This window comes from Lygodium microphyllum, chromosome 11 (genome assembly GCF_053477565.2).
Source record: "Lygodium microphyllum isolate KBCC chromosome 11, Lygodium_microphyllum_v1.1.10, whole genome shotgun sequence".
NCBI classification, from domain to species: Eukaryota; Viridiplantae; Streptophyta; class Polypodiopsida; order Schizaeales; family Lygodiaceae; genus Lygodium; species Lygodium microphyllum.
The window spans coordinates 85413943-85425812 of NC_141145.1; the positions used below are offsets into that span (position 1 = coordinate 85413943).

General features: G+C 42.6%; 1 pseudogene; it reads right to left on the bottom strand.

The window, feature by feature from the left end:
- Positions 1–9378: 9378 nt before the first annotated feature.
- Positions 9379–11387, bottom strand: LOC148029041 (UBP1-associated protein 2A-like; annotated as a pseudogene).
- Between the last annotated feature and the right edge of the window lie 483 nt (positions 11388–11870).

Sequence of the window (11870 nt, forward strand, 5' to 3'; positions counted from 1 at the left end):
TGCATATCGCATTCAGAAGATGAATGAGTTCTACGAGATAAAAGAGATGGGATTCACTCTTGACGCATACTACTCTAAATTTGTCTCACTTTTAAAGTATGCGCCACAGATGGACATGACACAACAAGTGTCCAAATTTTGTACGGGTTTAAATCCACCAGCAAATACGCGTCTCGAATCTATGCGTCCATCAGATCTTCAGGATGCACTCATTTGAGTGGTGCCTATAATTAAGGAGGTACAGTCTAGATCAAGGGGTAACAATGCTTGGTCTTACAATGACCCAAACAGAGGAGCATTCAGACCTCAAATTAAGAGAGTTCAAGGTCATAATCAGGGACAAAGAAAGAAAGCAAGGACGAATAACGTCAACAACTTTGTTCCTACTCAAAGTAATGGCCGAAACCTCCGTTGTTTCCACTACAACGAACCTAGTCACTTCAAGAGGCAATGTCCCGAGCTTGGTGGAGGTCATCGCCAAGCGCCTTTCCAAGGAACATGCCGTGGTCAAGGAGCCGCTATCCGAGGAAGAGGAAGGATGCCTACATTGCCAATAGGCAAATGTGTGAAGAAGAAGAAGAGAAAGATCGGACCATGGAAGCAGAATTCGAAAGAGCGACAGTCCATGCCGCTTTAGATAAGAAAGGGCCTAATCCCGAATTCTCGGTGATTCAGACACCGTCAGAATATCAATGTAAAGGTTTCAAGACCTTGATTGATTGTGGCAGTATACATTCCTTTATCTCACCAGCATGTGCAAAAAGATTAGAAATAACCACAGTAGAAGCACCTGCCCTACTTGTGGAATTGGCAAATAGTCGTGAGGTTACTTGTACCAGGCAAATTGCTAAGGTGGAATTCTTTCTGGGAGGAAAGAAGACTTCGGTCAAATTCAGAGTCATGAATTTAGGTATCCATGAGTGTCTACTTGGAATGGATTGGCTTAACCCTAACGAGGCTCACATTCACTATGGCAAGGGTCAAGTTTTCATTCGAAACTCTGAAAGGGAATTAGTCACAACTCAAGGCGAGGCTGGAGTGCCGGGAATCCAATCAGCCAAAGTATCTCAGATCATAAAAGGAGTCAGAAAAGGATTACCTATTTACTTGATTAAACTCAACAAATTAGATTAGAAGCAAGAGTCTCATGAAGGACTTCGTGGTTAAAGGAATATGCGGGCGTATTCCTTGAAGAGTTGACAGAACTTCCGTCTCAAAGAGAAGTGGATCATGAGATTAAGTTAGTACCAGGAGCTGCACCAATCGCAAAGAGACCTTATAGCATGTCCATACCAGAAGCAATTGAGCTGAAGGAACAACTCAAGTAACTGTTAAATTAGGGCTACATCCCGCCTAGCAATTCACCGTGGGGAGCTCGAGTACTATTCCAGAAAAAGAAGGATGGGACACTTCAACTATGTATTGATTACCGAGGGTTGAATCAATCGACTTTCAAGAACAAGTATCCTATTCCTAGAATAGATGAGCTTCTTAATCGTCTGCAGGGTGCGAAGATCTTCTCCAAAATTGATCTCAGGTCAGGTTACTATCAGATAAGGATCAAGGAATACGATATCCCAAAGACGGCCTTCAATACAAGATATGGGCACTTTGAGTTCCTAGTTATATCATTCGGACTGACGAATGCACCTGCCACCTTCAATAGGTTAATGCAAGATATCTTTAGGCCATATCTTGATGATTTCGTGCTTGTCTTCTTTTATGACACTTTAGTTTATTCTAAAAAGGAAGAGGATCATGAACCCCAACTTCGGATTGTCCTTGAGACAATGAGGTCACATAAGCTATATGCAAAAATGAACAAGTGTGCATTCTTCAAGCATCTGATTGAATATCTGGGATTCATAGTATCAGTAGAAAGAATCTCAGTGGACCTAGCCAAGGTTAGAGATGTGCTTGAGTGGCCAATACTAGTATCCATCAAAGAGATACGTAGCTTTCTTGGATTGACAGGATGGTATAGGGTCTTCATAAAAAACTATGCTTTGATTGAAATGCCTCTAACGGACTTACTGAAGAAGCAAACTTCCATTACATGGTCAACTCCCAAACAAAACAGCCTCGACAGATTGAAGCAAAGTTTATTATCAGCACCTATTATAAGACTTCCAGACCTCAATAAGGAATTCGAGGTAGTAACTGATGCTAGCATTCTTGCCTTGCGGTGTGTACTTATGCAAGAAGGTCATCCAGTAGCATACTCTTCAAGGAAATTGAAGAGTCATGAAAAGAACTATGCTATGCATGATCTGGAATTACTAGCTGTCATCCATGCTCTAAAACTTTGGAGACACTACCTGTTGGGTAACAAGTTTACTCTAGTAACCGACCATAAGAGTCTCAAATGGATCTTTACCCAGAAGAAGCTCAACATGAGGCAACGTCGGTGGATTGAAGTGTTGGAAGAATATGACTTTGAAATCAAGTACCGACCAGCGAAAGAGAATGTAGTTGCCGATGCACTTAGTCGCAAGGCATTCCTAAATTCCCTAATCTTGCAGAATCCATCAATGGCCAAATCTCTAGCTAAAAAAGTATATATGCCAAACAACCCTATACTTGAGTTAGCTAGAGAGGAAGCATGTCATGATTTGGCCTACCAATCAATGCTAAAGGAGATCTCTATCAAGGAGCAGAACCTAAAGTTGCAGGCTAAGTATTAGGAATTTTCCATTAATAGTGGACTTGTCTACTACAGAACAAGGCTATGTATACCAACTAGCCAATCACTCAAGCAGAAGATATTGTGGGAAGCTCACAATTCTCCTTTCACAGGACATCTTGGTTATCCTAAAACTCTTAATGCGGTTAGGAAGAGCTACCATTGGGAGAGGCTCAAAGGTGACATTCTCAAATATGTCACTGTGTGTTTGTCTTGTCAACGTATCAAAGCCGAACATGTCATGATGCCAGGGAGACTGCAACCACTTGACATTCCCCAAATGAAATGGAAATTCATCAGTATGGATTTTGTTGTAGGCCTACCCCAAGTCTAAGGAGGATACAACTCCATCATGGTGGTGGTTGACATGCTTACTAAGGTTGCACACCTTATTCCAGTAAAGACAAACTATAAAGCCTCAGACATTGCAAGATTGTTTATCAAGGAGATATTCAAGCTACATGGTTTACCCAGAAGAATCATTAGTGATCGTGATTCTCTTTTCACATCACACTTCTGGAGAGCTATCTTTGAAGCTATTGGGACTCAACTATGTTTTAATACCGCCTACCATCCCCAAACGGATGGCCAAACAGAGAGAATAAATCAAGTCATCGAGGATATGCTTAGGGCATACTACTGTCGAGAGCCGAAGGGGTGGGTTCAATACGTACCTTTGATAGAATTTGCATACAATGCTTCTTACCAGTAGAGCATTCAGATGACCCCTTTCCAAGCATTGTATGGACATGACTATCGAAGTCCCCTAAACTTTTCTGATCAAACCCTAAAGGTTGAAGCTTCAAGGCTAATGTTCAAAGAGATGGATGACCAAATTAAGACAATAAGACAAGACATACAAGAGGCTAAGGATAGACAAAAGGCATATGTGGATTTGAAGCATCAAGAAAGGGTCTTCGAAGAAGGAGACATGGTCTTCATTCACGTACGCACATGATAGCGAAATTGAAGATGTAATATAAGTTAATGACGATTATCGTATAATAACATTAAGAAAAAATTTATTGAGGCACAACCCTAGGTACAGGTTCCTAATTCACCTCCTACATCAAATACTGTTGTAATCAAGGAGAAGAAGTCTCTTCTCAAGCAGATTAAGCCACCCGAGTTTGACAGGAGAGGCAGATTCATCCAAGGTGATGCTGAAATTTGGATTGAATCCATGGATTATTACTTCGAAGCAGCCGGTACTACAACTGCCAATCAGGCTATACTCGCCAAGTTAAAGCTCACCGGCCAAGCCAGACGTTGGTGGAAGAAATGGTGTAGGGATCAAGGGATCGCAAAAGGATCTGTTACTTGGGAGGAGCTGAAGAAATCCGTGCAGGAAAGATACTTGCCATCTGCATATCGCACTCAAAAGATGAATGAGTTCTACGAGCTAAAACAGTTGGGACTCACTCTTGACGCATACTACTCTAAATTTGTCTCACTTTTAAAGTATACGCCACAGATGGACATGACACAGCAAGTGTCCAAATTTTGTGCGGGTTTAAATCCACCAGCAAATACCCATCTCGAATCTATGCGTCCATCAGATCTTCTGGATTCACTCATTCGAGCGGCACCTATAATTGAGGAGGTACAGTCTAGACCAAGGGGTAACAAAGCTTGGTCTTACAATGACATGAACAGAGGAGCATTCAGACCTCAAATTAAGAGAGTTCAAGGTCATAATCAAGGACAAAGAAAGAAAGCAAGGACGAATAATGTCAACAACTTTGTTCCTACTCAAAGTAATGGCCGAAACCTCCGTTGTTTTCACTGCAACGAACCCGGTCACTTCAAGAGGCAATGTCCCAAGCTTGGTGGAGGACATCGCCAAGCGTCTTTCCAAGGAACATGCCATGGTCAAGGAGCCGCTACCCGAGGAAGAGGAAGAACCACCTGCATTGCCAATAGGCAAATGTGCAAAGAAGAAGAATAGGAAGATCCGACCATGGAAGCAGAATTCGAAAGAGCGACAGTCCATGTCGCTTTGCATAAGAAAGGGCCGAATCGCCAGTTCTGGGTGATTCAAACACTGTCAGAATATCAAGGTAAAGGTTTCAAGACCTTGATTGATTGTGGCAGTACACATTCCTTTATCTCACCAGCATGTGCAAAAAGATTAGAAATAACCACAATAGAAGCACCTACCCTGCTTGTGGAATTGGCAAATGGTCGTGAGGTTACTTGTACAAAGTAAACTGCTAAGGTGGAATTCTTTCTGGGAGGAAAGAAGACTTCGATCAAATTCAGAGTCATGAATTTAGGTATCCATGAGTGTCTACTCGGAATGGATTGGCTTAAGCCTAACGAGGCCCACATTCACTATGGAAAGGGTCAATTTTCCATTTGAAACTCTAAAAGAGAATTAGTCACAACTCAAGGCGAGGCTGGAGTGCCAAAAAACCAATTGGCTAAAGTATCTCGAATCATAAAAGGAGTCAGAAAAGGGTTACCTGTTTACTTGATCAAACTCAAAAAATTAGATCAGAAGCAAGAGTCTTATGAAGGACTTCGTGGTTAAAGAAATACGCGGACGTATTCCCTGAAGAGTTGACAGAACTTTCGTCTCAAAGAGAAGTGGATCATGAGATTAGGTTAGTACCAGGAGCTGTGCCAATTACAAAAGAGACCTTATAGAATGTCCATACCAGAAGCATTTGAGCTGAAGGAACAACTCAAGCAACTGTTAGATCAGGGCTACATCCGACCTAGCAATTCACCGTGGGGAGCTCCAGTACTATTCCAGAAAAAGAAGGATGGGACACTTCGACTATGTATTGATTACCGAGGGTTGAATCAATCGACAATCAAGAACAAGTATCCTATTCCTAGAATAGATGAGCTTCTTGATCGTCTTCAGGGTTCGAAGATCTTCTCCAAAATTGATCTCAGGTCAGGTTACTATCAGATAAGGATCAAGGAAGAAGATATCCCAAAGACGGCCTTCAATACAAGATATGGGCACTTTGAGTTCCTAGGTATGTCATTCGGGCTTACGAATGCACCTTCCACCTTCAATAGGTTAATGCAGGATATCTTTAGGCCATATCTTGATGATTTCGTGCTTGTTGTCTTCTATGACACTTTAGTTTATTCTAAAAAGGAAGAAGATCATGAACCCCAACTTCGAATTGTCCTTGAAACAATGAGGTCACATAAGCTATATGCAAAAATGAAGAAGTGTGCATTCTTCAAACATCAGATTGAATATCTGGGATTCATAGTATCAGTAGAAGGAATCTCAGTGGACCCAGCCAAGATCAGAGATGTGCTTGAGTGGCCAATACTAGTATCCATCAAAGAGATACGTAACTTTCTTGGATTAATAGGATGGTATAGGGTCTTCATAAAAAACTATACTTTGATTGCAGCACCTCTGACGGACTTACTGAAGAAGCAAACTTCCATTACATGGTCAAACACAATGTTAGTGAGTTTGGGAATCTCCCAATTCCCATTTTTTGAATAATAAAAATGTGGCACCCAGATAACATGCTCATAAGTTTCTTAAAACCATATGATATGACCTATCATTGGAAAGCGCTTGAAAAATGGAATCTATTGAGCTATAGAGGGCTCAATTTGGAGTTATAGTGTTCAAGTTATGACAAATCCAAAGATTTGACCACGTGTCCCAAACTTATGGGAAATTCCCATATTCCCCAATATGGTGTTGTCAACTCCCGAACAAAATAGCTTCGACAGATTGAAGCGAAGTTTGGTATTAGCACCTATTCTAAAACTTCCAGACCTCAATAAGGAATTGGAGGTAGTAACTGATGCTAGAATTCTTGCCTTGGGGTGTGTACTTATGCAGGAAGGTCATCCAGTAGCATACTTGTCAAGGAAATTGAAGAGTCATGAAAAGAACTATGCTATGCATGATCTGGAATTACAAGCTGTCATCCATGCTCTAAAGCTTTGGAGATGCTATCTGTTGGGTAACAAGTTTACTCTAGTAACCAACCATAAGAGTCTCAATTGGATCTTTACCCAGAAGAAGCTCAACATGAGGCAACGTCGGTGGATTGAAGTGTTGGAAGAATATGACTTTGAAATCAAGTACCGACCAGGGAAAGAGAATGTAGTTGCCAATGCACTTAGTCGCAACGCATTCCTAAATCCCCTAATCTTGCAGAATCCATCAACGGCCAGATCTCTAGCTACAAAAGTATCTATGCCAAACAACCCTATACTTGAGTTAGCTAGAGAGGAAGCATGCCATGATTTGGCCTACCAATGAATGCTAAAGGAGATCTCTATCAAGGAGCAAAACCAAAAGTTGCAGGCTAAGTATCATGAATTTTCCATTAATAGTAGACTTGTCTACTACAGAACAAGACTGTGTATACCAACAAGCTAGTCACTTAAGCAGAAGATATTGTGGGAAGCTCATGATTCTCCTTTCGCAGGACATCCTGGCTATGCTAAAACTCTTAATGCAGTTAGAAAGAGCTACCATTGGGAGAGGCTCAATTGGTTTACCCAGAAGAATCATTAGTGATCGTGATTCTCTTTTCACATCACACTTCTGGAGAGTTATCTTTGAAGCTATTGGGACTCAACTATGTTTTAGTACTGCCTACCATCCCCAAACGGATGGCCAAACAGAGCGAGTAAATCAAGTCATCGAGGATATGCTTAGGGCATACTGCTATCGAGAGCCAAAGGGGTGGATTCAATACTTACCTTTGAAAGAATTTGCATACAATGCTTCTTACTAGTAGAGCATTCAGATGACCCCTTTCCAAGCATTGTATGGATATGACTGTCGAAGTCCTCTAAACTTTTCTGATCCAACCCTAAAGGTTGAAGCTTCAAGGCTAATGTTGGAAGAGATGGATGACCAAATTAAGACAATAAGACAAGACATACAAGCGGCTAAGGATAGACAAAAGGCATACGCAGATTTGAAGCATCAAGAAAGGGTCTTTGAAGAAGGAGACATGGTCTTCATTCACGTACGCCCTAAAAAGAGTTCTCTATCCTTAGGATATTGCAAGAAGCTATGTCCAAGGTATTGTGGGCCATATAAAATCCTCAAAAGTCTAGGACCTAATGCTTATAAATTGAAACTTCCTGAGAACCTAAAGGTTCATAATATATTCCATATCAACCTATTGAAGAAATATGTACCTAATCCTAACCATGTACTTGACGATCAACAAATTGTAATGCCTAGTCAAGGGGTCCTTGAGCTAAGGCCTGACATGATCTTAGATGTTAGGGAGAGACAATTAAGATCCAAAACATTGAGAGAATGCCTCATCCAGTGGAAAGACTATCCCGAAGAGGATGCCACTTGGATAGATGAAGGCACACTCAACCATCAGACTCCCCAGTTTATCTCGAGATGAGGACATCTCGATTCCTCTAAGGGAGAGAGAATGTAATATATCAAATAAGATAAAAGCAAAAAATTTTCCCCCCTTCTCCTCCCCCAACCGATGTCACGCTGGAAGGGAAGGAGGACACGGAATGCAGCACGTTGGCGCCCATATAGGTGCTAGGGCCATGCGTGTTGCCATGTAAGAGAGAGAGGATTCCCCCTCCCCTCCTATTTAAACCAGACCGTGTAGGTGCAAGGTGTTGGAAACTGCAAGGAAGATGAGAGACGAAAGGAAGAGAGAAGAGAAGAGAGATATGAGACACCGGAAGTGGAACCCCAGAAGTGTGTCAACTGAGCACACATGATAGGAATATATAGAGGGGACCTGGGGTGCTATATATAGACAGACTATATATAGTGCTATATATAGATAGACTATATATAGCTAACACCCCCGCTCAAATAAAGGTCCCTTACTATGGATGAAAAAACCCTTGGGGGCTCAAGGGAAAAACCCACAGCTCTATATAGACCTACTATTATATTAATATTCAAAATATAAAATTACAAAGTTTAACTTACAAGAGCCTATTGATAGGCATCAAAGGAGCTTTATCACTCCTAAATATACAACATGTAAAATAAGGATAAGCGACATCACTGCAAAATATAAAATCTCCAAGAAATTCCTTCAACTGAACTTGGGATGTAAGTAGTATATCTGTCACATCAAAACTTAAAGAAAAACATTACAATGACATTAGAACAACACAAGGTCTATAGAGACGGTTCGCAACGCCGCTCTATAGACAACATAATACATGTGGGACCCCATGAACAAAATATAAATAAAACAATTTGTCATCAGCTGGAATATAGACAATGAAACATGAGTTGGAATAACTCAACAACTAGAATAAGGAATGAAGCATCAGTTGGAACAACTCAACAGCGGGAATAATAATGAAACATCAGCTGGAACATTTCAACAGCTGGAATAAGAATGAAATGAAATATCATCCCATCAACTCGAAACATTTCTTATAAACAAAGCATGGAATAATTTCTTATAAGAATGAAACGTAGCATGGAGCCAAAAATCAGCTGGAAGAAGCATTGGATTACTTATCCACAATGTCCAAGACATGCAAAAGCATAAGTGAAGTTACAATGATCGTCATTTAATATTAGCCACTGGCACACCTTGAGCCTGAAGATTGTAGCAGAGGTTCTCAAAAGATGCAACCAACCTGTGCTGCCTTTGAATAATCTGTTGTCAATAGGCTTATGGATGTATGGTATGTTGCAAACTCTGGATGAGGTTGCACAGCTTGCAAGGCTTCACAAAATGACCTCAAGCTAAATTCAGCTCTGAGCAATCTGCAATCACACTTAGCTTAAGCAATGATTGACAATAATTAAAATCATGCAAAGCTAATTTCAGATATTCTGGCATAGGATGGCACCTTATGCACCACATCAATCCAGTCATTACAACTCTGTATGCAGCATCATATACACTTGGAAGATCGACCACGTTGATATGGAAAACTCCTAAATATAGCCACTCCAAGATGCCTATTAGGATAGAAGCTGTCCATGTCAGCAATCTGATGACAAACACTTTACTACGTTTTTCTTTTTCCTCAGATTCCTCCATGACAATTACCTCTGTATGTCTTCTTTTGATGAGGGGTCTGGCAAATTACTTCAACCTTAATGTAACCAATGAGGCCTGGATGTGTTGCCCATGTGCCATCAAGCCCAGCTTTTGCATTATCCCTGATGGGAATTTGAGTAGCCATCCCTCCCATTGCATGCACTCCACGTCTATGGCATGTTTGAATCAGCAACTCAGTATAGCTCTTCATGAAGTGCTGCCTCATGCCAACAAGAACATGGTCAGGAAGGAGCCTATCTGGATGTCCCTGGAAGGTTTTTACATAGTTGAAGATGTAATCCCAACACCCGCAGGGCTCACCCTGCATCTTATTATCTACAGTAGTAGCTTTCTGCTTTGACCCTTCTGCAAGATTACAAGTCATCTGGTGTCCTGCCACAGTCTTTGTAGGCTCTTCTAGAGCACGCTTAATAGACTCTGCTGACTTGTAAATAAACAAAGCATATCCTTTTGACTTACATGTCTACTTATCAAACCCTAGAGGACCTTCTTCAGTTTCTCCGTACCTGGAGAATGCAGCAAGGAGCTTCTCAGTTGGCATGTCACGGGGAACATTCACCACATAAATCTTGTGCGCACTGGTAGATGCTGCCTATGCAAGTTGTGATTGAGTGGACGAAGGCCCCGCGGATGCAAAGTGACATACACATTTACGGCCATCGGTCTTCTTGCTAGGCTCCTTGAGCAATGCTGGGAAATCATGCTGGTGTCATTGCCACGGGCAGATTCAAGGCCCTTGATCAGTTTCTTGATCCTCCAGATTTTGATGTTGTGGTCGTGCGCCTGATCTGTGCCATGATCAGAGGCCATCTTGTGATGAAGGATAACCGAATGTGATAGATATGAGGGATTCTACAATGTCTGTAGGCGACGTCAGGTATCTCGATTGGATTGGATGATGAATATCGGCAAACAGACGAGCGATTAATAGCAGAGGCACACAGAGAAGCTCGTGGCTATGGAGGGTAAGAGGATAGCTATTATTAGGTTATCACAAAGCTTACAAGTCTTCTTGTCGGGGATGACGAGGCATTCTTTGATGTCAACTTAGGATCTCTGCCCTGAGACACTCATGGTTTCGTCAGACGCCAGAGGCGGCATCAGCGGCAGCAGCACCTCTAGCAGTCAGAGGGATGATGATGGCGTCCGCCTCTATAACCCTTTCCAGGAGTATCGTGGCATTGCCTTTGACCCGCGGTCCGTCAACACCCTCTATCGCCTCCCCTCGTCTCCTGAATTCCTCTACTCGGAGGAGGCCGCCGTGCAGCACCGCAACTGGAGCGAGAACTTAACCTACTACACTGGCTGTGGCTACCTCAGAGTGGGCTGGAGGTAGGGAGCGAAGGCCGCCTTGAGAGTCTCAAAGGAGGTCTCCCAGCCGAGGCCATGGACGAACAATTTCCCGTGCGAGGGGCCTTTGTCAGTGTGAGCGAGGTCTTTGATCTCCTGTAGGATATCGGCATGATCCATGGCTGCTTCTTGTAAAAGGGTCCATGAGCTGCTCCTTAGAGAGAGGCTCCATGAGAGAGCGGATGTCCTCAGCGCAGACATCAGACTCGCCGCCCCCCTCACACGACAGCATTGCTCACCCCGTAGACCGCCACTGCAGCTAATGGATTGGAAGACGATGCCAACAACATGTATCGAGCGTAAACACTAATGTTGGAAATCTCTTTGTGATGTTGTAGAACCTCGCTCTCATACCACGTTGAAAACTGCAAGGAAGACAAGAGACGAAAGGAAGAGAGGAGAGAAGAGAGATATGAGACACTGGAAGTGGAACCCCAGAAGTGTGTCAATTGAGCACACATGATAGGAATATATAGAGGGGACCTGGGGCGCTATATATAGACAGACTATACATAGCACTATATATAGACAGACTATATATAGCTAACACAAGGGAGGGACGGAAGGGCAGAATTCGAAAGGACTCGCTGCTGCCCTACAATCAATGGAAGGAGGGAGGGACAAGCCGCCTCATCGCCACTTTGCCCTGACAAGGGCTGTTGAACTACCGCTGAGCCAGGACGACATCAACCTGCCATCAGTCCGTGCTGCCCAACACCTGCTGGCCGTCACCGTCACGGCGGCAATCTCCCTCTCCTGGCCACGTGTGAAGCTTAGAAGCGGCTAGATAAGCCCCCTTTCACCCTTCACCTTTC